The 27,727-nt window shown below is 37.5% G+C and overlaps 1 protein-coding gene across 1 annotated transcript in view; it reads left to right on the top strand.

Annotated features, from left to right (window-relative positions):
* Nucleotides 1-5,663: 5,663 nt before the first annotated feature.
* The window catches only part of Pmi (Transmembrane protein Pmi), a 31,897-nt gene continuing 9,833 nt past the window's right edge, over nucleotides 5,664-27,727 (top strand). Inside the window, exon 1 of the mRNA XM_074087891.1 lies at nucleotides 5,664-5,830. The gene's annotated coding sequence lies outside the window, so the exon portion shown is untranslated. The remainder of the gene's footprint in view (nucleotides 5,831-27,727) is intronic.

The raw sequence follows: 27,727 nt of genomic DNA, 5'->3' as shown, positions 1-27,727 counted from the left end.
CCCGGTCCCGCCATCTTGCGATCCGCGACCGCGCGGACACCGCGCTGCAAGGTCATTGCATTTAAACCTGAACGCTGCTTGGGTCTGGAGTACATACCTGTAGGGTAACTAAAATGGTAGGATTTCACTTGTTGTCAAACTTTAAACACTTGTTTGGATCAGGGGAACTCTTTAGAAACTTTGTTTTTTTTCTACCCGTAAATAGCTATTCTAAGTACCTACAAGTTGGTAATTGAATATTTGATATAAAATACAAGATGTTTTAAAAATAATGCGGAATATTTTAGCAGGTTTCAGCAGGCGACCTACAGGGGCGTTCAGTTCGACTAGATACCTCTATACTATAGGTTTTCAGGATTTTATAACTGAGATTGACAAATATTCCCATACATCGTAAAGTAAAATCTTTACAGGGGCGTTAATTCAAACTAGTCCAACCATCTGCTGTAATGTACAAATTAATTTTAAGACACGTCATGATAAAATGCACTGAGCCATGCCCCTCTCGCTCCTACCACCGTTTGACTCGTCATTTTAGCGGCATTAGACAAGTTTTCAAAGTCCATTTTTATAACAACAAGTTCCTGTACCTAGCTATAATGTAAATGTTCAATTTGTATGAAATATTTATTACACACGCATACCATTATAGCGCGCAAAGAGTGAGATTTAACAGACAGGGTATTGGCGGGCTTTATAATGTTTAGTACTTGTTAACGCTTGCAAAATGCAAAAGCATTCTCCCGTAATAAAGTTTTGCCGAGGATTCCATGGAATTATGCAAATGTCCATACAACTACGAATACTATGGAACTCGCTTGATGGTTTAATGCGTTAAAAAAAAAAAAAAAAAAACAGAAAATAACATTCAATTCTTCAAGTTTTTTCAAGTTTTCCCACCCCACCGGTTTAGATTTTAGAGGGGGGGGTGGACGCTCGATTTTAATGAAAAATTTCACTTTAAAGTTGAATTTTTCGCAAAAAATCAATGAATCGAGAAATCGTCTTTTCAAACCCCTAATGGTTTTAAAAGACCTATCCAGCGATACTCCACACTATAGAGTTGGATGACAAAAAAAAACACCGTGGGGGTGTTTACGGTTTACGTCTATGGGAGGTACCCTAAAAATATTTTTTTTTTGTTTTTTTATTGTATCATTTTGTCGGCATAGTTTACATATATATCCGTGTAAAATTACAGCTTTCTAGCATTGATAGTCCCTGAGCAAAGCCGCGGACGGACGGACAGACAGACAGACATGGCAAGACTAAAAGGGTTCCGTTTTTGCCATTTTAGCTCCGAAACCCTAAAAACGTTAGAGAATAGGAGATAACGAAGTCTTTTGGAAAATTATCTACTTGATTTACCACCACAATCCAAAGTGATTTAATTTAACAAATTGCTTCAAATATCATGTCAACCTTTCCAACCCAAAAATCAATGGAGTTTTTGTTGAGCCAAATTTCAACTGATCATTTGAGACAAAACATGATTTAAAAAAAACAGTTAGTCTTTACTTATGGACTTTGGAAAGGAAGGCGTGGGCAGATTTTTAAAGAGCAGACGTGACACAACCCGGCTCCTAGATTAATACCCATCTAATTAACAATTCGGCAAAAAGTCTGCACGTTTAATTGCTTCATAGAAAATCGTTATTAACAAAACAACATGGTTTAAACAAATTGAAATATTTGTGTTTTTTCATTGATCACTATTTATCCATATTATAAATTGCTTACTAGCAATTTGTAATGGTCACCGATCTCTTCCTTTATAAACCATACAATATACATACAATGATACAGCAATTTAATTTAGCTAGCAAGGTCGATAGATGCTAGATAAATAGATAACGACCGACGCGCGAGTTCATGCGTAGCGCTCATTGTTGTAGCCTCTGAAATAAGACAATAGGCAGTACATAGTATCGTCTGTTTAATCGCGAAAATCTGATGCAATGCAACTCTCTGCTAGATTAACCTGCTTGCTGGGCCTTACAGCTAAATATTTTTAATAGAATAGTAAAAAAAGATTAAAAAGCGGGCATAATTTTTAAGAATAAGTGTAAAAGTAATATGTATTTCGAGAAAAATATGAGAGAAGTTTAACAAAGCTAGTTCCCATTTGAATGGTCTCGTGAATAAGTTATTTAATGTATTCCGAAAGGACATGGCCTCTTGTGGCACAGGAAGATGATGTCACTGCGTCAACTGGTTTTGCTTATTATTCGACGGGTGTTTAGCGAAGAATCGAATGCAATAGGTAGTTGGCCCGCTATTTGTCAATGTTCGTTCGAAATTATCACCTATTTACTCTGTAATTTTAGTCTGAAGAAGATTACAGAGCTAATATATCGTTACCAAATAGCCAAACCAGTATTTAAGTTTGTAACTTAATTGACCTGACGGATTTTAATCTAGTGCTAGTCTGATTTTAATTATTTAGCACTTATCTAACCTTTTCTTAGTTTCACCTCAATCGAAACTAAAAGTGTACAACTAGATACTCTTCTACAACCAGCGGTATATCAATGACTGGCTCACATGTTGGTGTTATCGTGTAAGTCGTAAAAGGTTCCATTCTTATTCAATTTCAAACAAACAATTGAATGGGTGAGGTGGTCCGCACCGCGCCGCTGCGCATCGACGACGTGGCAACGCTGCAGCATTCCTGGAACTTTAATTTCAATGTCTGCCCCTCAACTACATTAAGATCATTCTTCAACTTGGACGTAGCATTTAATTATTTTTTTCCTTTTGCAGCACTTATAATCTAAATGCAGCTCACTGAATCCCTCAATGCAGTAAGTAGTAAGTACCATGAAAACTTGCTATGTAACGGTGATTGAGCTTTATTATTTATAGTAAACAAAAACATCCATTTATTAGTCCTTAAATAAGTCTTCAAAGGTCACAATAATTATTATAATCCATGACAACGCCGCTTGGCATTTTAAGTGTTTTACATAATAAATACCTATATGTTTATGTATAATCCCCCTTAATGAATAGAGATAGAATAACATAATAAATAAAAACGAATGATTTTTCCAGATGACCTCACCATCACATGCATTTCTCAACAACGAAAACCGCCTAGGTATAGGTAAAAGGATATGAATAGAAATAACACGAACAAACATTATTAAAATTCAATTACTGCCATATACAAACAGATTGAATACCTATTCATAGTAGGTATAATAGTTTCATAATTGGCAATCCATAATATGCTTTTTCAATATACGTTGAAGAAGGTTTGCCAAGAATGAGATCATCAGAAGACCTCGACGGATGACACAAGACGTGATTCAACAATAAACCAGCAGGCTACCAGAAAAACAATTTGCTGGAGGAATTTTAAGACACAGAAATGTAATTTTCTCAAACATGCTCGGAAATGTATGCGTTAATATCACGAAATAGAGACATGAAGTTTCTCATTTATGGCTGCCTACCACCTCCCTACATAACTTCTTGGCCTAGGCCATGAAGTATGTATGAAAATCCATTATTGTCCGCTGCTCTAACTTTTTAAATTTGCTTACTAACATTAAACTGACAAAAGAAAAATTACAAACAGCCAACCACCACTACTCTGTAAGTATTTGCGATGCGATGCGATGCGATGCGACGGACGGACGGACGGACGGACGGATGGATGGATGGACGGATGGATGGACGGACGGACGGACTGATGGACGGACGGACGGATGGACGGAAGGACGGACGGACGGACGGACGGATGGATAGTGGGTGGATGGATGGACGGATGGATGGACGGATGGAAGGACGGATGGATGGACGGACGGAAGGATGGACGGACGGAAGGACGGACGGACTGATGGGCGGACGGACGGACGGATGGATAGATGAATGGATGGACGGATGGATGGACGGATGGATGGACGGATGGATGGACGGACGGACGGACGGACTGATGGACGGACGGACGGAAGGACGGACGGACGGACTGATGGACGGACGGACGGATGGACGGAAGGACGGACGGACGGACGGACGGACGGACGGACGGACGGATGGATGGATGGATGGACGGATGGATGGAAGGACGGATGGATGGACGGACGGACGGATGGATGGACGGACGGACGGACGGACTGATGGACGGACGGACGGATGGATGGATGGATGGACGGAAGGACGGACGGACGGACGGACGGACGGATGGATGGATGGATGGATGGACGGATGGATGGACGGATGGATGGATGGATGGACGGATGGAAGGACGGATGGATGGACGGATGGATGGACGGACGGACGGACGGACTGATGGACGGACGGACGGATGGACGGAAGGACGGACGGACGGACTGATGGACGGACGGACGGATGGACGGATGGACGGATGGACGGAAGGACGGACGGACGGACGGACGGATGGATGGATGGTTGGATGGATGGATGGATGGACGGATGGAAGGACGGATGGATGGACGAACGGACGGACGGACTGATGGACGGACGGACGGATGGACGGAAGGACGGACGGACGGACGAAAGGACGGACGGACGGACGGACGGATGGATGGATGGATGGATGGATGAAATATTTCCTCACATTGTTTGAGAAAAGCACTATACAAGCCTCGGCCAGAACAGGGATTGCTGGACTCGTTTTATCCGGCCTCGTCTACGACTCGGCCGTCTACCCCGAACTCGTCCATCAATCCCTTACTTCATGGCCTCTGCAGTAATGTACTATTTCGGAACTACTCACTAGAACAACAACACGCAAGCCACATTTAAGTATAATGGTTAGTAAACTCAAATGAAGAACTTCACACATTGGTACCTTACCTATAGATATAAAGACATGACTTTTTAAAGTTAAATATAATAGGTAGGTATGGATAGGTATGACTTGATTTTAATGTGTGCAATTATGGTGAAATGAGCATCCTTTATCAACCGACGAAAAAAACCGGAGGAGATTCTCAAGTCGACACGTATATTATTTTTTTATGTATGATCAAGCATAACTTTTCACAGAGTAGTCCGATTTTGATAATTCTTTTTTTATTGGAAAGCGTATACTCCGAGAGTAGTGCCATTTAAATTTGGAAAAAATATTCCTGTCCTAAGGGTATTAAAACAGGGGATAATTGATTGTACTGTATGACAGGGTATAACTTTTTACAGAGTAGTCTGATTTTCATTATTCTTTTTTTATTGGATAGGGCATACCTTGAAGTTGGTATTATATAAATTGGGAAAAAAAATTACCCCAAGGGTGGGAAAAAAGTATATAATAAAACTTCGACTTCAAACTGGTACCTAGAAACAAAAAAGGTCAAACAAAAAAGGTATTATTTTTGATTTTCTGTTTTTTCGGCGGTTCAATTATTTTGAAAAATAATACAATTTTGTAAATGACATCTTGAAAAATGTGTCACCTGATAAGGCTCGCTATTTTTCGTGTTCGCCGGTCCGTTTGCACAAGCGGTTAGCAAGTGTTGTATGTATGCAGGCGATGTTGTTCAAACAGTATAGGTGTGGGCTGTGGGCTAAGTAAGAGCGGCCCCGTGCTATATCCGCCGACCGCTGTCGAAATCACCGCTTACGCAACGCATCTTCGGACAAACCGGTAACACTTGAACAGACACTGCGACCATCTATTGAGATACATTTCTCAAGAATTTTACACGCTTCACACGTTCAGTCTCACTCGAGAAAGTTAAGAACTAAGATTGCTTTTCATATGTAGCCGTTTTTTTAAATTAAAAAAAAATCGGTTGTGTTGATAACCTCCTCCTTTTTTTGAAGTCGGTTAAAAAAGCCCAGCGTTGGAAAATATATAACATGAGTAAGTACACAATAAGCTTAATAACCGATCAAGAAATATGTTCAATAACGAGTATTTTTGCTCGTTTCCACATCTTATATCCGTTTTCTAGCCTTTATAAATTATATGCTGGTTTGTACAAGAAAACAGGTAAGTATATTTAATTTTCCTACGATGACTTCTATCCAAGAATAGTGCAGTCATCCTCGGATGTCTATCAGCCGATTCATTAGCTAGCTCTTCAAAGCGAACCAAGGTTGTCAAACACAGGTAAACTAATAGACTTAATGATGAATTACAGGAAAACAGAGATCAGTTTTAAATCATAGACTGGTATAGTTTTTTTCTCACTTCAAAGAATAGCGCTGCCAGTCAAGGACTACGAGTATAAATCAATATGTAAATAATCTTCAGACACATCACAAAGAAGATACGAAGCGGTAGTTTAATTAAAAAGGGGAAAGAGTGTTTAGTTTGGAGAATAAAACACAAAAAGCTTTGTCAGGCCGGTGTGCGGCTGAGCAAAGCGAAGGGAAAACGAGAGGTGTATAGTGGGGCCTGCATAATGCATAAGATGCGGTGCAACGGGCGATGAACTCTACTTGCAATTAGTCTAGTACAACTATACGCGAAGGCAGTACAGCTGTCGAGATGCCTTCGAGATGGGTTCTCACGCGACGACATATAGATAACTACCGGCTACCGGGCACCGTCTACCTACTCTGAACATTTTACTATAGTATTAAAAACCTATGTTAGCTTAAACAGGATAAGCCAGGATAAATCATCAATTGTCAGTTTGTTAGAGAATTGCGTTAAAATGTAACAAAAATTTCGGAACCTACATACTTAAACGTTTTCAGGTGCAATTATTCTATGGATACGAGTAGGTATTACAAAGTATTGAATATGAAGTGCATATAGCATTTAAAGGAGGAGAGTTTCCATGTATGCAAAAGTGTCCGTCTAAAGGTGTTAAAAGTGCCAAGTGGATAAATTTTAAAGGAAGCATTATAACGATAATCACTGTAAAATCACTTAATTGCTTTTAACAGACGAGTATGTTTTAAGTAATCCAGTATACATATACATAAAGTCGAACAAACGCAGGGGTAAAACTCTTTGTACTACTAATGACATGATGACATCCCATCATCATCATCATCATTCATTTGTAAAGGAAATCATGTGAACTTTATTTTCCACCTCAGCACCTGAAACAGGCAGGTTTTGCTATGAGAAATCAGAGAGCAAAATCGGATTTTGCTTACTCCGTGAGACAAAATAATTTTTTAATATATTTTTCTAATTCTGAGGACAGCGTTGGGTCTACTCACTGAATTCCAAATATTTGAACTTCACTTTGGCCTGTCACTTTCCCTTAGCAAGAAAAAAGCGAGAGATAGGATCAAATGTGTTGATTACAATCTTAAATTAATAAAATTTATGCTATGAAAAATATATCGATACCTAATAAATTACATGACAACGAAACATTTTCAAAATGTAAATTTTCCCGCTGTTTTAATAAAGAATGCAACCTCGTTGTACAAAAGCCGCTTCTCTTGTTTTTTTTTTTTTTTTTAATCCGTATACTGCCTCTACAGTTGGAATAAATATTTAATTTGTCAAACTGATTGAATCTGACACTGACACTGGCAAATTGTCCTTCAATGGACAGAGCCATATTTAATTAATAATAATAATAATAATTAATTAAGTTCAAATTACAATGCATGTTATGAGTACCTATGAGGTTTGTATTGTACCTACTGGACCCTTTTTCCTTCCGACTTCAAAACCTCTCTATTAACCGCTTTTTAACAATGATAGCAATCTTAACTTTCTGGTGACTTTTTAAAGATGTAATCGCGACTGTTCGTATCATTTTTGAGTAAGGGTTTTAAATATGATTATTATATTTGTTTCTTAATAATCGGATTTTATTTAAAAATATATGTTTTTTTTTTGTAAACAGGTAGGTATACCTATGTGGTTTTATTTTTATGTTACATTTAAATTATTTTCTCGCTGCTGAGGTGAAAAATTGTATGTGTCACACGAGACCAAAGTTTTTCTGCATCTCGTGTGCTTGAATCCCTTGCTGCTCTCAGGATTCTAACCTAGAATCACTCGCTAAAGCTCGTGATTCAATTATAGAATCCTTCGCTTACTCGGGGTTCAAAATCAACACTCGCGGCAAAAAACAACTTTGCTCTTTTGTTGCACAAATAACTATTCATAAATGTTACTTTTAGAGCCATGTATTTATATTATGCTTTAACATTAGTTAAACTATTAATATGTGTAGATAGGTGTTACAGTCTTCAGGTTAATTCTAAATGAGTGAAAGTCAAAACAATTTGAAGCTTATTGATAAAACTGGAATAGTTCCTGTTTCACACTATGACATCAGCATCCGTGAGCGAGATGAGAGCTCAATTACATGGTGATGAAGCTGCTTCGCCGCATATAAAGATTAAATCATACGATATTGTGATCATTAAAGAATGCATCAGGGTTATTTTTTAATTCGAAGTAATTATACCTACAGGTACTAGGCCTTATTTCTTTTCATGCCTTAACTATACTTTACCCGTGGTTTCACACGCGTAAACTATTCCTAGATCTACTTAAATAGACTGCTATTTCTGAAATTCGCGAAACTGCTCGCACGCTAGCAGAAACTCGCATACTTTCGCATTTACTTCTAAAATATTAGTAAGATAGGAATAAAATTAGGAAAATTTTATAACAAAAAATTTATTCGACTGCAAAAAACCATGAAAATATTTTTCTACCAGTCTGAAGTCGGTGCCTTAGCACGAGCCAGCAGAAGTGGACCTATAGTCGCCTACCTCACCTACGCACTACATTATTGGGCTTCAATCACTCCTGCTAGCTCGTGCTGAGGCACCGACTTCAGATTGGTAGAAAATTATTTTCATGGATTTTTGTAGTCAGTTAAATTTTTTGTTATAATTTTTTTTCACGCTTTTTAGTGTAAAAAATCTAAGATACAATAGTTGAATGTAAACTGCTCGTCACCTTTTAGAAAAGATTGCTTTTTCCGATGCAAAGACGTTCCTTATTGAGAAGTCCTGGTGCTTCACCACCCATTCCATTTCACCATATGCATTACGAGGGGCATAAATTGCTTAGCAACTGTGTTAAAGTAATTGAAATTCAAACCCGTGAAATACTTATTATTGAGTAGTAACTCCGATGATTAACTGTGGTCTTCATCATGAGCTCCACATCACCAAATGATGATTTTCAAGAGCAAATGCAAGAGTTACTCCTAAATATATCGAAATTACCATAGGCGTTCCTACAATATTTGAAGAGTTCCCTCGATTTCCCTAGGATCCAATCATCAGATCCTGATTTCGTGCTTATGGGATCTAATTGAAAGCATTCCTAGACGAACGCAAAAAAAAAATCAAATCGGTTCATAAATGACGGAGTGCTGAGGTAACAAACTTAAAAAAAATACAACCGAATTGATAACCTCCTCCTTTTTTGGTGTCGGCTAAAAATTAGAAATGTCACACAAGCTTAAAATACGACCGCGCATATAGCTATGTAAAAAGCCATTAGTTAATTTTCTTAGCTTAATCAGTAAAGAAGGTAACTGCTCAAAAAATGGATTATTGCACAAATGGCGGCTTAAGAAGGATTACGTATCACAGGTGAGTATCATAATTTACTAAAACCTATAAAAAACGAAAAATCGTGTGCTCACTGACAGCGGGAGAGGGTAAAAACTCGCGGCATCGGCTTTGGAAGGAAATAATCGTTTACACGATAAAATTTCTTGTTTCTGTGGTTATTTCAGAAGTGGGTAGTGTGGCGTATTGTCAAACCGCTCGTACTCGTAACTAGCGACGGCCGTGCTGCGACATTGTCCCATCGAGTTATCAAGAACAGTCATTCATTACGATGGGTTTATGCAAACTCCAAGTTAACATACACAAAAGAAGGTACAGTCCAGCAAACTGAATCACGTAGTCAGTTGGTCTTTGTTGTCTGCCCAATAAAATTATTTACTGATCGCTTACCAATCCCAACCTTTAAGAGCCGTTTTTGTTAAGATACTAACGGAAACCACAACTCTACCTGTCTTATTGAGGCAAAAATAATCATATCAGCATGACCCGGCTCAATTTTCTTTGAAATTCATTTGTTACGTAACGTAATTTTCTCAAACATGACATGAAATATTGACGTTGTCTTACAAGTGAGGCCGGAAAGTATCGCGCTGCAGGCGCTGCGGCTCACTTTAGCGGCCTGCAAAGAGATTTTATACAACTTTCCCGGCCGCTGGCCGGCAATGTGATCGTCTTTCGTTTCAACGCGAGCTCTGCGGCACCGCCGCCAGCACCACCGCCTGCAGCCGCCCCGTCAGCAGCCAGCGCGAGACGCACGCACACAACATGGCGATGAGACAAGCGTCCCGCCAGCTTCATTTCTTGTTTTTTTTTTTATTTTATTTCATGTTATGTTTGTGAAAAGCACTATACAAGCCTTGGCCGGAACGTGGGGTTGCCGGCCTCGAATCCCTATCCGGCAACCTCCTACTTCTCGGCCTCTACAGTAATCTACTATTATCTATGCGCATGTGCTGCGGTAATATGTTAGAAAAGTGTTGTTCTGTTTGTTTTTTGTTTGTTTGTAGGGTGGAATCTTTGTGAAATTCAGATTCGATTTTTTAAATAATTTCATTACTTAATAGAAAGCGACACTATTCCAAAGAGGTTGGTATTTTATCCCAGAAAAGTAGCAAGTTTTGAAGTTGCACGCAATAACTAAATATAAATAACTTCAGGGGATTTATTGAATGCTCTAGATAAGTACTTTACGAGTACATAGATAATGGACTTGATTTTCGATCATTGCCTTTAAGTTAATAAACAAAAAATATTAATAAAATACTTGGAAACAACAAAATCTAGTCATACCAGCATACTAATTATTAGATAGATGAACTCTAGTAGTAATAAATGTATGTTAATGACATGAGGCGCCTCGCATCGTTGCCTCTGCGACACCAATAAGAGAATGACGCTGTTTTGTTACCAAGGCTACCTAGTCCGCCATTTTATTTATTCCCTAGCTGCCAATATTAGAATTCAAGTGGATTCCGCCGACGTTGTAATATACCTACGACAATGACAACGTATTAACTGTGTAAAAGAAATCCCTTCATATTAGCATTTAGTATTTCAATTTGCTTCTTACGACTGTAGGAAATCTCTATGCTATTAACATTCCGCGTAACAGGACTATCGTATAAGCAGAAAATCAGCTTACTGCGGATTCTTCGGCAGCGCCTAACCTGTCTTATAAACTGCTCGTGTGATTACCTACGAGTATATGCAGTTCTCATGTCATATCTGTCACGTTGAATTTGTGAAGAACAAAAATAAGTATATTGTCGGTAGTTACATTTATTTAGTTTAGCAAACTACATTTAGAATAATAATAACTTATTTTGCACATTACCAGCGACATTTATTGCCATCATGCTTAGATACTAGATAATTACGACGCATCTTATGATGCGTTAGCGGGTTAGCTCATGCAAACTTTTTTTTATTTATTATAATGAAGTAATGAAGCAAGGATTAGTCTCAAAAACATTGGCCGCTCATGATTGTTTGTGGTCGGTGATGTCAGCCGGTGATGTGATGACGGAAGCCGGCAAGGTGACTAGGTGGGCCTGCGCCTGCGACTACAGTGGGCGACAGGGCCAGGCTGTTACAATCACTTCTTAACTTTGACTAAATAACAGATGTTAGGGTTTACCATCTCTGTAACGTGTGGCTACCTACATGATAAATACTTGCTGTACTACCTACCTATTTGAAGGATAAAGTGCGATCAATACTGATTTTTCCAATCGATTCATTGAATTCCATTGATAGAGTTAATCAATTTGTTTGCTTAAATCATTGTTCTTATAGTATAAATAGTAAAAGCAATTACGTACAGTCGTTTTGATGCAATGCCACATAATAGATTAATAGTAGGTAAGTACAAGCATAATCGTAAAGGATAATTTATGTTATAAGTACAAAAATAATCATGGAATTTCAGAAATTTTAATAAAAATCATTAAGTATAAGCCAATGAATCACCAAGTGATTGTCACTCGAAATAAGTGCACCTCACTTTTTACTCATTTACTTTTTGTATCCCATTCACTTACATCAAACGTTCATTAGCACTCGTCTTTGGCAAAAAGTAAAGACCGGAATACACACACGTTTTCAAGCATAACATTTTCCGTGTTTCTTTGTTATTATACCAAGTAAGTAACACCTCACCTCTTAATATTTTTTGCATCCTTAAATTTATTCTAATCAACAAATCCGGAACAGGTTGTAAGTAGACAAATTCAAACATAAATCATTTTATATTAACATCGAGCAAAGTAATGAGTTAAATATTTTGTTGAAGTCATCAAGGTGGCAATGATCAAGATTAACTACAAAATAACTGTACATTACATTACCCGATGCGGAGTAAGAAGGCAATTAAACAAACAAGTGGCGACGTGATACGGCGGAGACCTGTTTCCGTCAAACGTGGATTTCATGGAGAGTTCAATGCTCGAGTATTTGAGCAGATGCCATGGCGACGCGCACAGTTGAGACAGCACCAGCAGAGCCATACTGTAACACAATTTAATATCAAACAAAAACGTTTCTTTTTAAATTACGATGCGTTTTAACTACCAGTTATCAAAATCACAAGATATCTTATATAATACCTTCCTGTCCTAAGTATCATTCATTTGATTCGTGAGACTCCTGATAATAAAAATATTTGTATTTGTATTACAAAATGTATATTATTATAGTTTTCAGCAGCCGGATTTTTTTTTCTATAAATAGTCACCCATAGGTGATGATTTCGATAGAATCAACCCACCAGTTATTTGTGCAACTTTGAATCCATTTACGTCTCTACGAACACTAATGTATTAGTTAGTTATATCGTATTGTTATATGTTGAGACTGTTGCATTAAATGCAGGCATGCTCACATGATGTTGGTACACCTGTCATTTGTTCGATAAGCACTAGTGGGTAGTTTGCCACTTCCCCTTGATCTGTACCGAACTATCTGTCACTCACTCTCTCTATATCCGGTTGCTCCGGTGGAGGCACATATTTTTGTATCGGTCTCGCGTAGCCTAAACTCTATTTTATATACTGCATCATTGTAAGCCTGAAACGATTTATATGGACAATACAGTTGTGAAAGTGAATACTGAAGTGCTGTATTTTTATCTCGCGGGAGAGCCAGTAGAAAATTCCCAAGATCCACGTTTCGCTTCCCCACCTCATTTCATCATCTCCAAGATTGTATAAGTTTTCACATGGAATATATATAATACTATAGGTAACACAAACAAATTGTTGTTTTTCTAGCGTCTCTACTGCCGGCGAGACACTGCGCCTGCGCGTCTTATCCGCTAAAGAACATAATACGACTATAATACGCGGTTGACCGTGTCACTCGCACGTCTTTTGTCTCCCGCTGCCGCCGCGCTGGGGCCACACATATTGCAACTTACACGGAATAAAAACTGTTAATATTTGGACAACCCTAATAGAGTCAAATATTTTCGTTCTTGTGCTTAATAGCTAGCGTTGAACTCTAGTCTAACCTATGCGACAAGTACCTAATGAGTCAAAGTCAAAGGTGAAGAACACTGATCCTGACTATTTTTAGTATTTTTCTCCTTGTATATTTTTTCAGCACCGATTTAACTTACATTTTGTAGGCTAGTCTCACATACTAGAAATTTCTAATCTGTTAATAAGTTTAAAAAAATGGAATTTCAGTAAATAGGTACCTACCATATGTACTGAACAATGTAATGAAGGTTTTCACAGAGGCGAAATATCGCTAGATGGCTTTAGTATCGCGAGGTCCGTTTGACGTTTGACATTTGCTCGTGATTGGTTAAAAAAACTAAATGAGCCAATCGCAAACAAACGTCAAACGTCAAACGGACCTCACGATACTAACGCCATCTGGCGATATTTCGGCTCTGTGAAAACCCTGATTATCTTTATGATTTTTTTCTTGCCTTAACTGTCTACGACAATTTCTTCTAATATGACATTTTGAGACATATCTAATTTAAATTATCAGAATGTGTGCTTGTAATTTGTATGCAATTCCTTGTTCGAGATAACTTTGCTGTCCATCTGTCCGTTCGTCTGTTCAATTTTTCCTTACTTCTTATATGACCGATTCTACCATTTGCAACATGAGAACATAACTTGTAAGCAACGTAAAATGATCATTAAATTTATTCATATTTTATATCTAGTGGTAATTAAGACTAAGACTTCATTAGGTACTATTTAAGGTGTAAATAGCACTTAAGCTTAATGAACTGCTGTGCGGTTATACAACTGCATATATTTTATATGTATACCTACCACACACGTTTGCATCTTGTATAGGTACTGGTTGTTAGCTGAAATGTTACGAATAACAGTCTCACTTAAATCATAATTATGTATTGTCATAGAATAGATATATGATTACATGCGGAATTACATTTGAAATTTACCACGAGCTTTGCGGTGAAGGAAAACATCGTGAGGAAACCTGCACCAACCTGCGAAGAAATTCAATGGTGCGTGTGAAGTTCCCAATCCGCACTGGGCCCGCGTGGGAACTATGGCCCAAGCCCTCTTGTTCTGAGAGGAGGCCTGTGCCCAGCAGTGGGACGTATATAGGCTGGGATGATGATGATGAGATATATGATATTGTTCAGTTAGTAGGTACCTATGTTGTGCATAAAAAATATATAATACGCGTAATACGCGTCGACCGACGACGGAGAACCTCCTCCGTTTTTTTCCTCGGTTTAAAACCGGTCAAGTGCGAGTCGGACTCGCGCACCGAGTACCTATTCCGTACAAATTTGTATCCAAACAGATCGTTGATGGAGTCTTAAAGATTTTTTCCGTATTATCCATTGTTTTTTTCTCGAAAATATAAAATAGAAAATATTAAACGCAATTGAAAAAGAAAAATAAATAAACGTAATGAAATAAAATTTCATTATTAATTTAGGACACGAACTCGGGGCCTCGTGCACCGTAGTCCACGCGTGTACCACTACGCCAACCTTGATCTACGCAGAGTGTCGAAATAAACCATTGCTTTCGAATGAAATAAGTTTATAATCAAAAAATATATCTTTTTTCTGACAACAAATTAGCAAAATTCCTTTTTGCCAAATTTCATGATCCTAGGTCTACGGGAAGTACCCTATAGGTTTTGATTTCACTGCGAAATGTATGATAAATAAGGCTCAAATGGCCGTATCTTTTGATTGCGTTGATGTAGAAGCTTTATTTTTTATAGCTTCAAGGGACCGCAGGCATAAGTATTAGGCGTTAATATAAACTTGATACCTCCACGCGTTCCCAAGATAAAGGTCTTGACAGACAAACGGACAACAAAGTGATCCTAAAGAGTTCCGTTTTCCTTTTTTAGGTACGGAACCCTAAGAATAGGGAATTCCTTTAAGCAAATTTTAAAATCTTTTTTTCGCCTATTAAGGGCCCAATAAATGCATCTGGCTCGAAAAATTACATTTTGAATTAAATTTTCCGGAATAGGTATAAATAGTATTTAGAGTTATAAATATTAATATTATATTATCATGGAATTGATTGAATTAAACCGAATGGTTTATTAAATTTTTGAATTCTAAAATCTGCATTTTTAAAAGTGTTATTTTGAATCCCCGAAATCGAAATTGTTGTAATACTAAGATTGGTTTTTTGGAATCTTTTTGTATTTTTTAATTTAATTCAAAAATTTTACTTTTACGGTCATCCCGTAAAACGTAAATTGAAAATACAAACTGAACACTGACTGTTCCTCGGACCTGGGTTCTATTCCCAGTGATGGTCTTATTTTTCTGGTTTTTCTATGCATCTATACGTCAGTTTGTATTTTCAATTTATGTTTTAATACTGTCGGTAGGTATTGCAAATATCGATATTTTTAAATTTCTGATCACGACAGGCGAAATAAAGTTTTGCGAACCTATATTTTAAGAAATGTATTATGACCGTATGAGGAAAAGAATCATAATCAAGTTGCAAGTCTGATCATAATTCTGAATTTTAAGTTAAACCTACGCTACGCCTACTGTACGCGTTCTTGAGGTCTTGGCACCAATGAAGTCAAGGTTTATAAGTATTTGCAAATTGATTGCTAAGCGTTAAGTAAGCCTTTTGTTTGTCAAAATATGAGTTTGTGCTTAAGATATTGAGAGACGAGGAAAACGAAACACCAACGGACGATAGGACCAAATTCAAAAATGTGTTGGAGTTTTTTAAGACCTGATCACATTGACTTTTCCCTGCTGCAAGGGGTAACAGAACTAAGTAGTCATGTGGGGTAATCTTACTTACGCATTGGGTAAGTGTACGCAATCCCATAGATTTCAGTCCGTAATGTATGTGATTGTGTACACTTACTCACCTACTGCGTACGTTTACCCCACATGACATGACTCTATTTGATATTAATTAAAGCTTGATTCCTCCGCGCGTCCTGACCTGAGAGGGTGTTGGTTGACAGATAGACATACGGACAATGAAGTGACCCTATAGTTTCATATTGAGGTATTATGAAACCCTACAAAATTTACGTATCTCATGCTGTTGTTCGTCCTTCTGTGCGTACCTACAAAATGTGAGGCTGGTACCAAAAATATCTAGGGGAGTTATATTATTTAGGTATGCATCCAAAATAATAAATTTAGATATTACCCTGTAGACTGTTCTGTGAAAAACAATAATTTTAACAGAACGATATCAACGCTTGGTATTCATTTCTCTAGTTCAATGGTTCCCAACCAGTGGTCCGTGGACCACCAGTGGTCCGCAGGAACCAAAATATTGTCCGCAAACGCTTTCAAATTTCGCGGCCCATTGATTAAAGTTTATTTTCGGATTGATTCACTTTATTTTTCTTGTAAGTAGTGGTCCCTGCCAACAACAATGAAATCAAAGTGGTCCCTGGCCAAGAGAAGGTTGGGAACCACTGCTCTAGTTGATAGAGTCGCTAAGTAATTGTTTACCGTTATACATTTTCGCTACTCCATCAAGACTGTTTTTCATTAAAGTAAAACAAATACAAAAGTTAGGGAAAAATCGGAACCGATATTTAATCATGTACTGAACACAGTCAACTTTAGACTCCGTTTTTAGGGTTCCGGAGCCAAAATGGCAAAAACGGAACCCTTATAGTTTCGCCATGTCTGTCTGTCTGTCTATCCGTCCGTGGCTTTGCTCAGGGACTATCAATGCTAGAAAGCTGTAATTTTGCACGGATATACATGTAAACTATGCCGACAAAATGGTACAATATATTTTTTTTAAATTGTAGGCTACCTCCCATAGACGTAAAGTGGGGGTGTTTTTTTTTCTCATCCAACTCTATAGTGTGGGGTATCGTTGGATGTGTCTTTTAAACCCATTAGGGGTTAAAATCGAGCGTCCCCCCCCCCTCTAAAATCTAAACCGGTGGGTGAAAAAATAAAAAAAAACAGGATGGTAGTATAAGTATATCAAACTTACAAGGAAAACTATAACGGCTAAGTTAGCTTGAGATTTTTTTAGAAGTTTAAGAGTAAATAGCAGCCTAAGGTATAAAATATACCTAAACTTGGAAGATTCCGTATAAAATACGAAATCCTTAGAAAAATATTACTTAATTTTTTCGTAATGGTTTTTTTGGGCGTGTCCGACACGCTCTTGGCCGGTTTTTTTAAATATGAATTTACGAAACAAATATACATTATTATGCAGATTTCGCCCCAAATTAAAGTGATACATCGCCAATTGACCGCGCAAGCGGTTACCGTGATAAAAATTGGTGTCATTATGTTATATTCATAACTTTATCTTACCTGAATCTAGAAACAGTTATTTTATAAAATTTTCTCAGAAATCTTTTTTATATAATTACAATATTATGATCGTGAGACTGTTTTATAGCACCGACTAGCGCGCAACACGCAAGTCCTGCAGGGCTACTACGAAACTCGAAACTCGAAGTTCGTGTCGTGCGGTCCCTCTGACACTTATACTATTTAATACGAGAGCGAGAGGGACGGTACGATACGAACTTCGAGTTTCGAGTTTCGTAGTAGCCCTGCTGTCATGTCATTCAAACCTGTTTGATTCCCGGACAATTTATAAAAGTTATGCTATCTTGCTTTTTATCTTTCTTGGCACACCGTTCATAATTTGACATAATATAGACTCAGCGATGAATAAACGTACCTATATAATAATCATAGCAACGATGTAACATGAACAAACCTGCAATCGGCTATTAATACTTAAACTGGATTGTTTCCCAGCTCGGTATAGTTAAATCGAAAGTTAGTAAAAAATAAACAATCGAGCTAACAAAATGAAATAAAATACAAAAACCACTTAAACTAAGGTTAAGTCGAAGACATAATATCTGTCATAAGACATAATTACCGTTGCTATAAAACTTCATTATGAACCCGACGAATGGGAAGTCAGCGCATAGCAATTATAGAAGACGAGTTATAATTTAAAGCTATCGTTAAACACCGACAGCAAATCTAAACGTTTTAATTTACAGTTCCCTTAAACTCTTATGTGTCGAAAATGATTGACTTCGTACCGGTAATTGTCTTTTTAAACAATACTACTTAGCAGCCCACCCCGTGGCAAAAACAGTGATAATTTCACCTTCCATTTCCCAAAATTACACCGGCGCGAAGACGGGGTGCATCGCTACTTTATACATCATGATTTTTAGGGTTCCGTCCCTCATTTGGCAAAAACTTAACCCTCTCAGGATCACTTTGCTGTTCGTGTGTCTGTCTGTCAGGCCCTTTTTCTCATGAACGTATGAAGGTAGGTCATCGAGCTGGAAACTAATGACAAATACTCAGGCTTGCTACTCTTTGGAGCAGTGAAGAATCAAACTTCTAAGTGAACACAATGTAAAGATACCTACAGTTATTAATTAAAAACCGGCCAAGAGCGTGTTGGACAGACCCAAATAGGGTTCCGTAGCCATTACGAAAAAATTAAGTAACATTTTTCTAAGGATTTCGTATTTTATACGGACTCTTCCAAGTTTAGGTATATTTTATACCTCAGGCTGCTATTTACTCTTAAACTACTAATAATTCTCAAGCAAACTTAGCCGTTATAGTTTTCCTTAAAAGTTTGATATATACTTACTATCATATTGAATTTTTCAAATTTTTCCACCCACCGGTTTAGATTTTAGAGGGGGGGACGCTCGATTTTCATGAAAATTTGCACTTTAAAGTTAAATATTTCGCAAACAAATCACTGAATGGAAAAATCGTCTTAGCAAACTCCTAATGGTTTTAAAAGACCTATCCAACAATACCCCACACTATAGGGTCGATGAGAAAAAAAAAACACCCCCACTTTACGTCTATGGGGGGTACCCTAAAAAAAAAATTTTATTTTTTTATTTTACCATTTTGTCGGCGTAGTTTACATATATATCCGTGCAAAATTACAACTTTCTAGCATTGATAGTCCCTGAGCAAAGCCGCGGACGGACGGACAGACAGACAGACAGACATGGCGAAACTATAAGAGTTCCGTTTTTGCCATTTTGGCTCCGGAACCCTAAAAACGGTATTTCTATACAAATTGCCGAGGAATTTAAACGTACCTGCTGTCATAGAAACATGAAATTTGATATGAAATAGCTTCTATAGCAGAACCAATAAAATAACGTTTTAAACTTTCGTGATTCTCACTCATAGTCAAAATACCACAAACGGGACTTATCACGCTATTATTGCACAAGTAATATTTACCTCGACGTTACGGCAATGTTACAGTTGCCGTGGTCACGAGTAGACTGAAATGTGGGGTGTCAAGTCTGCCTAGCAGCGCGAGTTCTTCGAACTACCCGCACTTGATCACTAATAGTGCCGGCACTCGTATCACGAACTACCCGCGCTTGTTCACTTTTATTAGTCACCCTATCACACCGACACACAACACTAACAACGTCCGATCGTCCCTCCGAACATTCAAGGTAAATATTACTTGTGCAATAATAGCATGATAAGTCCCGTTTGTGGTATTTTGACTAGAACCAATAAAAGTCTGGAAATCTTAATTTTTATGCCGATCGGTCTATATCAGTAACCATCAAAAATGACCCCAAACTGCGTACATTTTGCTTAGGCAAGGGGTTCTGCTAAAGCTAATACTCGATATTTGTACCTTACATATATCGACAAATTTGTACGGAACCCTCGTTGCGCTAGTCTGACTCGCATTTGACCGGTTTTTTACTTCAATCAGTGCGAAACTTTCGTACCAAAACTTAACTCAACGATCGATATTCTGTTTATGAATACTTACTATAATATACATAAATTAACAACTCAAAAACTGCTCCGGTTTTCTTTATTCTTAGCGAATATTATTCTCCATTTATTTTTAACATTTGAAACTTAACGGTAAAATGTGCACGCGTTTTTAAATAAAACAACGAAACTATTTAAAATAGTGTCAACTTCTTTAATAAATACCGCCAATAAATGTATATGTAAGTATCTTTAGTCCATTTATTGTGTTCGAAATACCGAGGAACGTGTAACAATTTGACCGTTAGTTCAAACCTTAAATTAAACGGAGTAAAGAAATACATCCAGGACATAGGTACACCTACTGCATAGATACTTGACAAAGCACACTCCTCATCTCAGCAGCAGAAGGCTGTATCTAGGCTTGATATTATTAAGAGCGAAGCTTAAACAGCGAGGAATCTTGAAAGGCATCATATTTTATCAGGTAGAGCTATAATCCCGGTGTATTTATAGGCCGGGCCCTGCGGGTGCGCATTCAAAGGCTCACGACCGCAGGAAATTAAATCGGAGCAGAGATTATCGAAGATCTATTTAAATCCGCAAGTAAAAGAAACATTGCTTGTTTCACTTGTCTATGCCAAGACGTTTAGAGCTTCGTTAAATGAATCCGTGATTCTTTTTAGTAATAAGTGGACCGGCTTTTTTAATTTAATTGGTTGCCGGTGTACGTAAACTATCCTAGTTACTAATTCAGTACGTAAGGTAAACGTACGAGTGCTCGTCACTGTCCCAATAGTTGGCATCTTGTCATTAGCAATAGAGATGACAACAGGGTGTTGTCTATTGGACATTAGTGTGTTGAGCACTTGGACGTTTACCTTATATGTCTTCTTCACTAATTTGAAGAACAAAACCCACTTAACTATCTACATAGAATATATTATATTAGTTTGTCTGACTGAAGCAGAAAGTATGTAGAGGTGTTAATTTTCTGCCTCGAATTGGTAAAATGTAAACACATATAGTAGCGTCACTAGTCATATCTCACACCCATCCACATTCTTTTCTAGATTAAGGATTAATTCACTTACAGCGCGTTGAAGTCTTTCGTAAGAGCGAGGCTAGCGCTTCGTTGCCCCTCGCTTGTTCCCAATAATAAATGAAAATACCAAATCCGTCACACAACAATGAAGCTTTATTAGGTAACTGGTGGTGCTCAGATTCTCTCAGAGATAATCTATAGAATACTTCAATTAAACTTGCTCATTGCGACAAAGCTGCACACCGCGGCTTAAAAGTAAATACCTCTCTCACCATTACGAAGCCATTTCTCGATTCTGATAAAGATCTGTTACCGTTCAAGAAAGTACTTGGAAGTTATTTAAGTTACCTAATGATAGTATGCTTTAAATTTTACACGTTTTTGTTTTGTTTTATTTCAATTTTCAAACTGAAACTTTAACGTTTGGTTTTTTTGGCTCCTCGTTCTAATCTCCGCAAGATTTATTTCTTCCATGATTTACATTTGTTAAAGTTGATTCTTATTCTAAAATAAAATCATTATTCGCGGACAGAGTGTAAATCACGTCATCTTTGCCATTTTCGTTAGAGTGGTTTGGAAACAAATAAGAGACAGGTTTATCGCGACCGCGACATCTTCGCGACGCGGGCGCATATTCAAGAGGTCACAGTGCTCGGTGACCGGAGCAGGCAGGGGCCTCGGGCGGGGGAGGGGGGAGGGGGGTTGAGGCGTGACTCCGCGGCAAGCACAAGGAGACAGGAAACCATCGCCGACACATATTCATTATTGTAGCTCTGCTGCCACCCCGGCGGAATACTAATTCGGGACATTGGTGGAAACAAAAGACGAAGGATATTTAAAGTCAATCAATTGAATGACAAATATTGAAACCCCAGAACGAATAAATGCTGAATGCTCTCGAACCTTTTTGCCTTCGCCCTATTTTCCTAATTAGATGTATGGTAAAGTTGAGCCTACTTACTTCCATAAACGATGTCGCTACTTTTTAGGTTTCCGTAGGTAAAATGTCAAAAACGGAACCCTTTTAGTTTTGGCCATGTCTGTCTGTCTGTCTGTCCGTCCACGGCTTGGCTCAGGGACTATCAATGCTAGAAAGCTGTAATTTTTCACGAATACATATGTAAACTATGCCGACAAAATGGTACAATAAAAAAATCAACAAAAAAAAGTTATTTGTGCAGCAAGAGAGCAAAGTGGTTTTTTGTTGCGTGTGCTGATTTTGAATCAAAAAATTACCAGTAGCTACAATACAAATCTCATACTCATAACATGCATTGTAATTTGAACTTAGAACTACTTGTAAAATATAACATACCTACTTATTTTTTAATACTGCAAATAGCCTCATCTTAAGTCATTAAAAAGTTTAAGCAATAAACGTACCTATAATTTATTATAAATTATATTAAACCTTTAATTTGATTTCATTAAGATTTCTTTCTATTTCATAAAGTTAAATAGATTCGTTACGAACTCAATTCAATGAGGGCTATCGTTTTTTGTCTCACTAGATGTCGCACTGTTGCGTGAGGTTTTTAAGTGTGGCTTTCAGAGTCTGTTATTACGGGCGTTAAAACAAAGTTTAGATTAAAATCATATTTAATACACCTTAAAACCGTACCATAAAAATATCCAGCAACCACGTGTTGCTTAGTCCCGTTTTGATCGGAAAAAAAGGGAGGACAAAAGTTTCCGAAAGACAAAACTAGGTTAGCTGGAAGAGATCCCTTTTTAGGGATAAGCTCGCCTTTGTTCTCCTCTCTGTGTATTTGTATTTTTATTTTTATGTGCAATAAAGAGTTTACATACATACATACTGTCTCAAAACACAAACATTAATTGCCCCGTAACGCATAATTGCCATAATTAATTTCAGGTAATGCAAAATATTCACAAAATTATTCTAATTATAAATAAACCCGCGTAGCTCACCCAAAAACTATGAGATTTGACATTTTGGAGACCTCACGCTACACTAGCGCCTCTAGCGGCGAATTCATTCGCGATAGCCCTCATTTGACAAATATTTATTCCAACTGTAGAGGCAGTATACAGAATTCTTTTATAAAAAAAAACAAGAGAAGCGGCTTTCGTGCAACGAGGCTGCATACTTTATTAAAAGAGCGAGAAAAATTATATTTTGGAAATATTTCGTTGTCATGTAATTTATTAGGAATCGATATATTTTTGATACCACAAATTTAATTTAAGATTGTAATCAACACATTTAAATTCACACGCTTTTTTCATGTTGAAGTGAAAGTGACAAATCAAAGTGAAGTTCAAATATTTGGAATTCAGTGAGTAGACTCAACACTATCCTCAGTATTTGAAAAAAAATATTAAAAAAGTTACTTTGTCTCACGGAGTGAACAAAATGCGATTTTGCCCACTGATTTCTCATAGCAAAACCGGCCTGTTTCAGGTGCTGAGGTGAAATAGTTATTTGTGTCACAAGGGAGCAAAATGGTGTATTTACGGCGAGGGCGTACATTGAATCCAGAATGTAGCGAAGGATTCTACAATAATTCTCGCTATTCGCGCTTGAGGGATTCAAGCGTTAACGCCCAAGATGAAAATAATTTTGCTCCCGAGTGGCTCATACAACTTTTCACACCGAGCATTAAGAAACTTGAAAAAAAAAACAAAATATTATTAAAAAAACAACCAGCATAGAAAATGGCGTGGCTATACAATTATCAAGTTCAAAAATGGCATTTGCAATAAAACACTTAGAAAAGCCTTGAACAGAGAAGTTGCACTTTGCTCCCTCTCGTCAGGGAGGAAAAGTTACTTTTCTGAAGGAGAGGTGTGAAAAAAACATTTACGGTACCTCCCATACACGTAAAGTGGGGGTGATTTTTTTTTCTCATCCAACCTTGTAGTGTGAGGTATCGTTGGATAGGTCTTTTAAAATGGGGGTTGCTAAAACGATTTTTCGATTCAGTGATTTGTTTGCAAAATATTCAACTTTAAAATACAAATTTTCATTAAAATCGAGCGTCCCCCCCCCCCCTTTTAAAATATAAACCGGTGGGTGGAAAAGTTTGGAAAATTCAGGATGGTAGCAAGTATATCAAACTTACAAGGAAAACTATAACGGTTAAGTTTTCTTGAGAATATTAGTACTTTAAAAGTAAATAGCAGCCTAAGGTATAAAATATACTTAAACATGGAATATTCCGTACAAAATACGAAATCCTTAGAAAAATATTACTTAATTTTTTCGTAATGGCGACGGAACCCTATTTCGGGTCGCTCTTGGCCGGTTTTCTCCTCTTTCGCTATTAATGCGCGCGTATGTATTATTTCCATAGTTTAAAAAAAAATACAGTTCTCACCAGTGACCTGTAATCCTTTTTGAAACACAATTTCTACAATAACTTCGACTACAGTACAGACTTAGCAGGGCAAATAAAAACATACGCACCGCGCCCTTTTGACTCACGTGACATTTTTATTTTCTTATTATTAGTTCTACCTTATGATTAAAACGCTGATAGCAATTAATTACCACGTATATTAAACGTAATAGGAAATAATTGTATTTTATTTTATAACTCCTTATTGTTTATAAGTAAAATACATAAAAATAGATAACATCGCAAAACAAGCCAATAATGGACAATAATAGTCATAGAGATGCCAACTGTAAATGGAAGACTACTTTCAACTATCGTTTGATAGGTAAAGTATGAGTACAAATTCACTATCTGACAAACTGGATAGGTATGTCATGGATAATTCCACGTGTCTGAAAAATTTAGTCAATATTAATTTATTTATCTAAATTCGCTGAAATAAAACAAGTATCAAGTTAAAACCATCTCCATTAAGGGGCTGTTTCACCATCTATTGATTAGTCTTAACTGACGGTTAAATATGATGCCGTCTCTATTTGTTTTGTTCGAATAGACGGAGACGGCATCACATATAACCGTCAGTTAAGACTAATCAATGAATGGTGAAACAGCCCCTAAATCTCACTTGCATGTATTAGGTGATTAGTGGTTTTGCACTATCTCCGACATTATTAATAAAATTATTCTTATGGAAAACAGTTTCTAGGTAGGTAGGTATTGTCTTGGGTAATTAAACCAGTAATGCAATCTTTTCAAACACACTAATGATTGACTAAACTGGTTACCTATAGACAAATAAAAAGGCCCATAAGTGATAGCAGTCGTCATGTTGTCCACCCTATGGTGTCTCTAATATTACGCCATTGCCTGGCAGGCACGGTTCCTATTACCTTGGATCCTGTATAAGCCAGTAAGGAATGGCCGCAAGGGGCCTATTGCGGCTTGATTATATGCAGACGGCTCGCATCGTTCAGGATATGGCTGCTTCCGCTCTCTTGCCTACAAGGCGACGGCTAACGGTCGCCGCGTCAATAAACCCGGCAACTCCCTCCTGTGGAGACAAAATGATAGGTTACGTAGGTACACAGTGACAGTAAAAACCCTGTTACTTTAATAAGGCTGTGACGCAAATGAGCCTGTAAACAGTGACAGTCGGTAAAAGGATTTTTTAAATATTTATTACCATAATTTATTATCACTGATGTGAAATGAATGAGGATTTCTTAACAGACGATGCAATTCAGCATGAAGCTCCCACATAAATGCAATAACCAACTACCAGGCAACTACATAAGAATATTCATAACATTACTGATGCACCTATCAACATTTCATACCGTTCCAAGAATAAAATTGTTATGTAAGTACTCGTAGCGCGGCTTCTGCGTATAAATAAGAAGAGGCTTTTACATTCAGAATTGGAATATTTTAGGAGTTAGTTGGGTCAATTTGACTGAACACTTCTGTAAATACTTTTTTCTACTCCTATACTGTAATATGTGATTTACTTAATCACGAACAGTTATATAACAACATACATAACAAGGTTCTGGAAAAGTCTATATTGTCTATTATAACAGCAGTGTAGTTGTTGCTAAAACGACTGAACCTACTCTGAAGTTCAAAAATTGAAGTTCGTATCGTACCGTCCTCTCGCTCTCATATTAAATAGTATAAGTGTCAGACGGACCGCACGACGCGAACTTCGAGTCTGGAGTTTCGTAGTAGCCCTGCTGCAATCACTTACTTTTTTTTTTAATTCGTACGTTCGGACACGCTAAGGAGTTGTTCTTTAGACTATATACCACCAACGCTGGAAGATATCCTAAATATAAAGATAATAAAGAGTATAAACAAACATATTAAACATCCAAGACCCGAGAACAAACATGCGTATTATTCATACAATTATCTACCCCGGCCTGGAATCGAACGGGACGTCAAGCTTCGCAGTCAGGTTCTCTAATCACTAAGCCGGTTCTCCATCGTTTGCCCGAATTTCATATGCCCGAATGTATTGTTTTCTAGAATTTTCATTTGCCATAAAGTAATTTATTACTGAAATAGTAATTTCTTCGGAGTTGATATTAAACTAACCTAACCTAAACTACTGCATTCTATATGATGACACTAAAAAAAATCCTGAAAACAGCACTGTTCCATATATTTTATGGCAAAACGTTGGTATGGCAAGTGAAATTCGGGCAAATGAAATTCGTGCAAGTAAAGGTAAACGCACTTACTCCGTAAGGCGTACTCCTCTGGCTGCGCAGAATAAGTTTATCGCTATCCTGCGGAACCTATGCATTAGGTATGTACGAGTATTTTTAGGATAAAAGTAATAAAACAAAGTTCCAATAAGCACTGAAGTAGATAACCTTAGTTCCGTACCTCAATTGACGAAACCGGAACCCTTATAGGAGCACATTGTTGAAATCTGCATCCGTGCGTCTGTCAAGATCCATTTTCTCAGGAACACGTGGAGGTTTCAAGCTGATATTAGGTATCAAGTACCCAGGTCAGCTACCGCGTGGAGCAGTGAAAAATCATACTTCTAAGTCAACGTAATTTCAAAAATAGAGTTTCATAAATTTTCCGGGGAATCAAACCCCATTCTGTATTTCCAGTTAGGTATCCTAGAAACTTGAAATTTGGTACGAATGCAAGTACCTCTGAGAGCACAACCTATAAGAATAGTCTGCATTTTTTTTCTATCTATCATTGTCAGTAACCATCTAAAATGATCCCACGCGTTGTCGGATATATTGCTTAGGTATGGCCTGTACTAATATCGATATTCATATTTAATATGTACCTATAATTTCGACTGCAACCCTCAATGTGCCAGTCCGACTAGCAATTGGCCGAAAACCGGAACCCTTATAGGAGCACATTATTGAAATCTGCATCCGTCCGTCTGTCAAGATCCATTTTCTCAGAAACACGTGGAGGTTTCAAGCTGATATTAGGTATCAAGTACCCAGGTCAGGTACCGCGTGGAGCAGTGAAAAAAATCATACTTCTAAGTCAACGTAATTTCAAAAATAGAGTTTCATAAATTTTCCGGGGAATCAAACCCCATTCTGTATTTCCAGTTAGGTATCCTAGAAA

This window comes from Choristoneura fumiferana, chromosome 5 (genome assembly GCF_025370935.1).
Source record: "Choristoneura fumiferana chromosome 5, NRCan_CFum_1, whole genome shotgun sequence".
Taxonomy (NCBI): domain Eukaryota; kingdom Metazoa; phylum Arthropoda; class Insecta; order Lepidoptera; family Tortricidae; genus Choristoneura; species Choristoneura fumiferana.
This window is presented reverse-complemented; position numbering and strand designations above follow the sequence as displayed.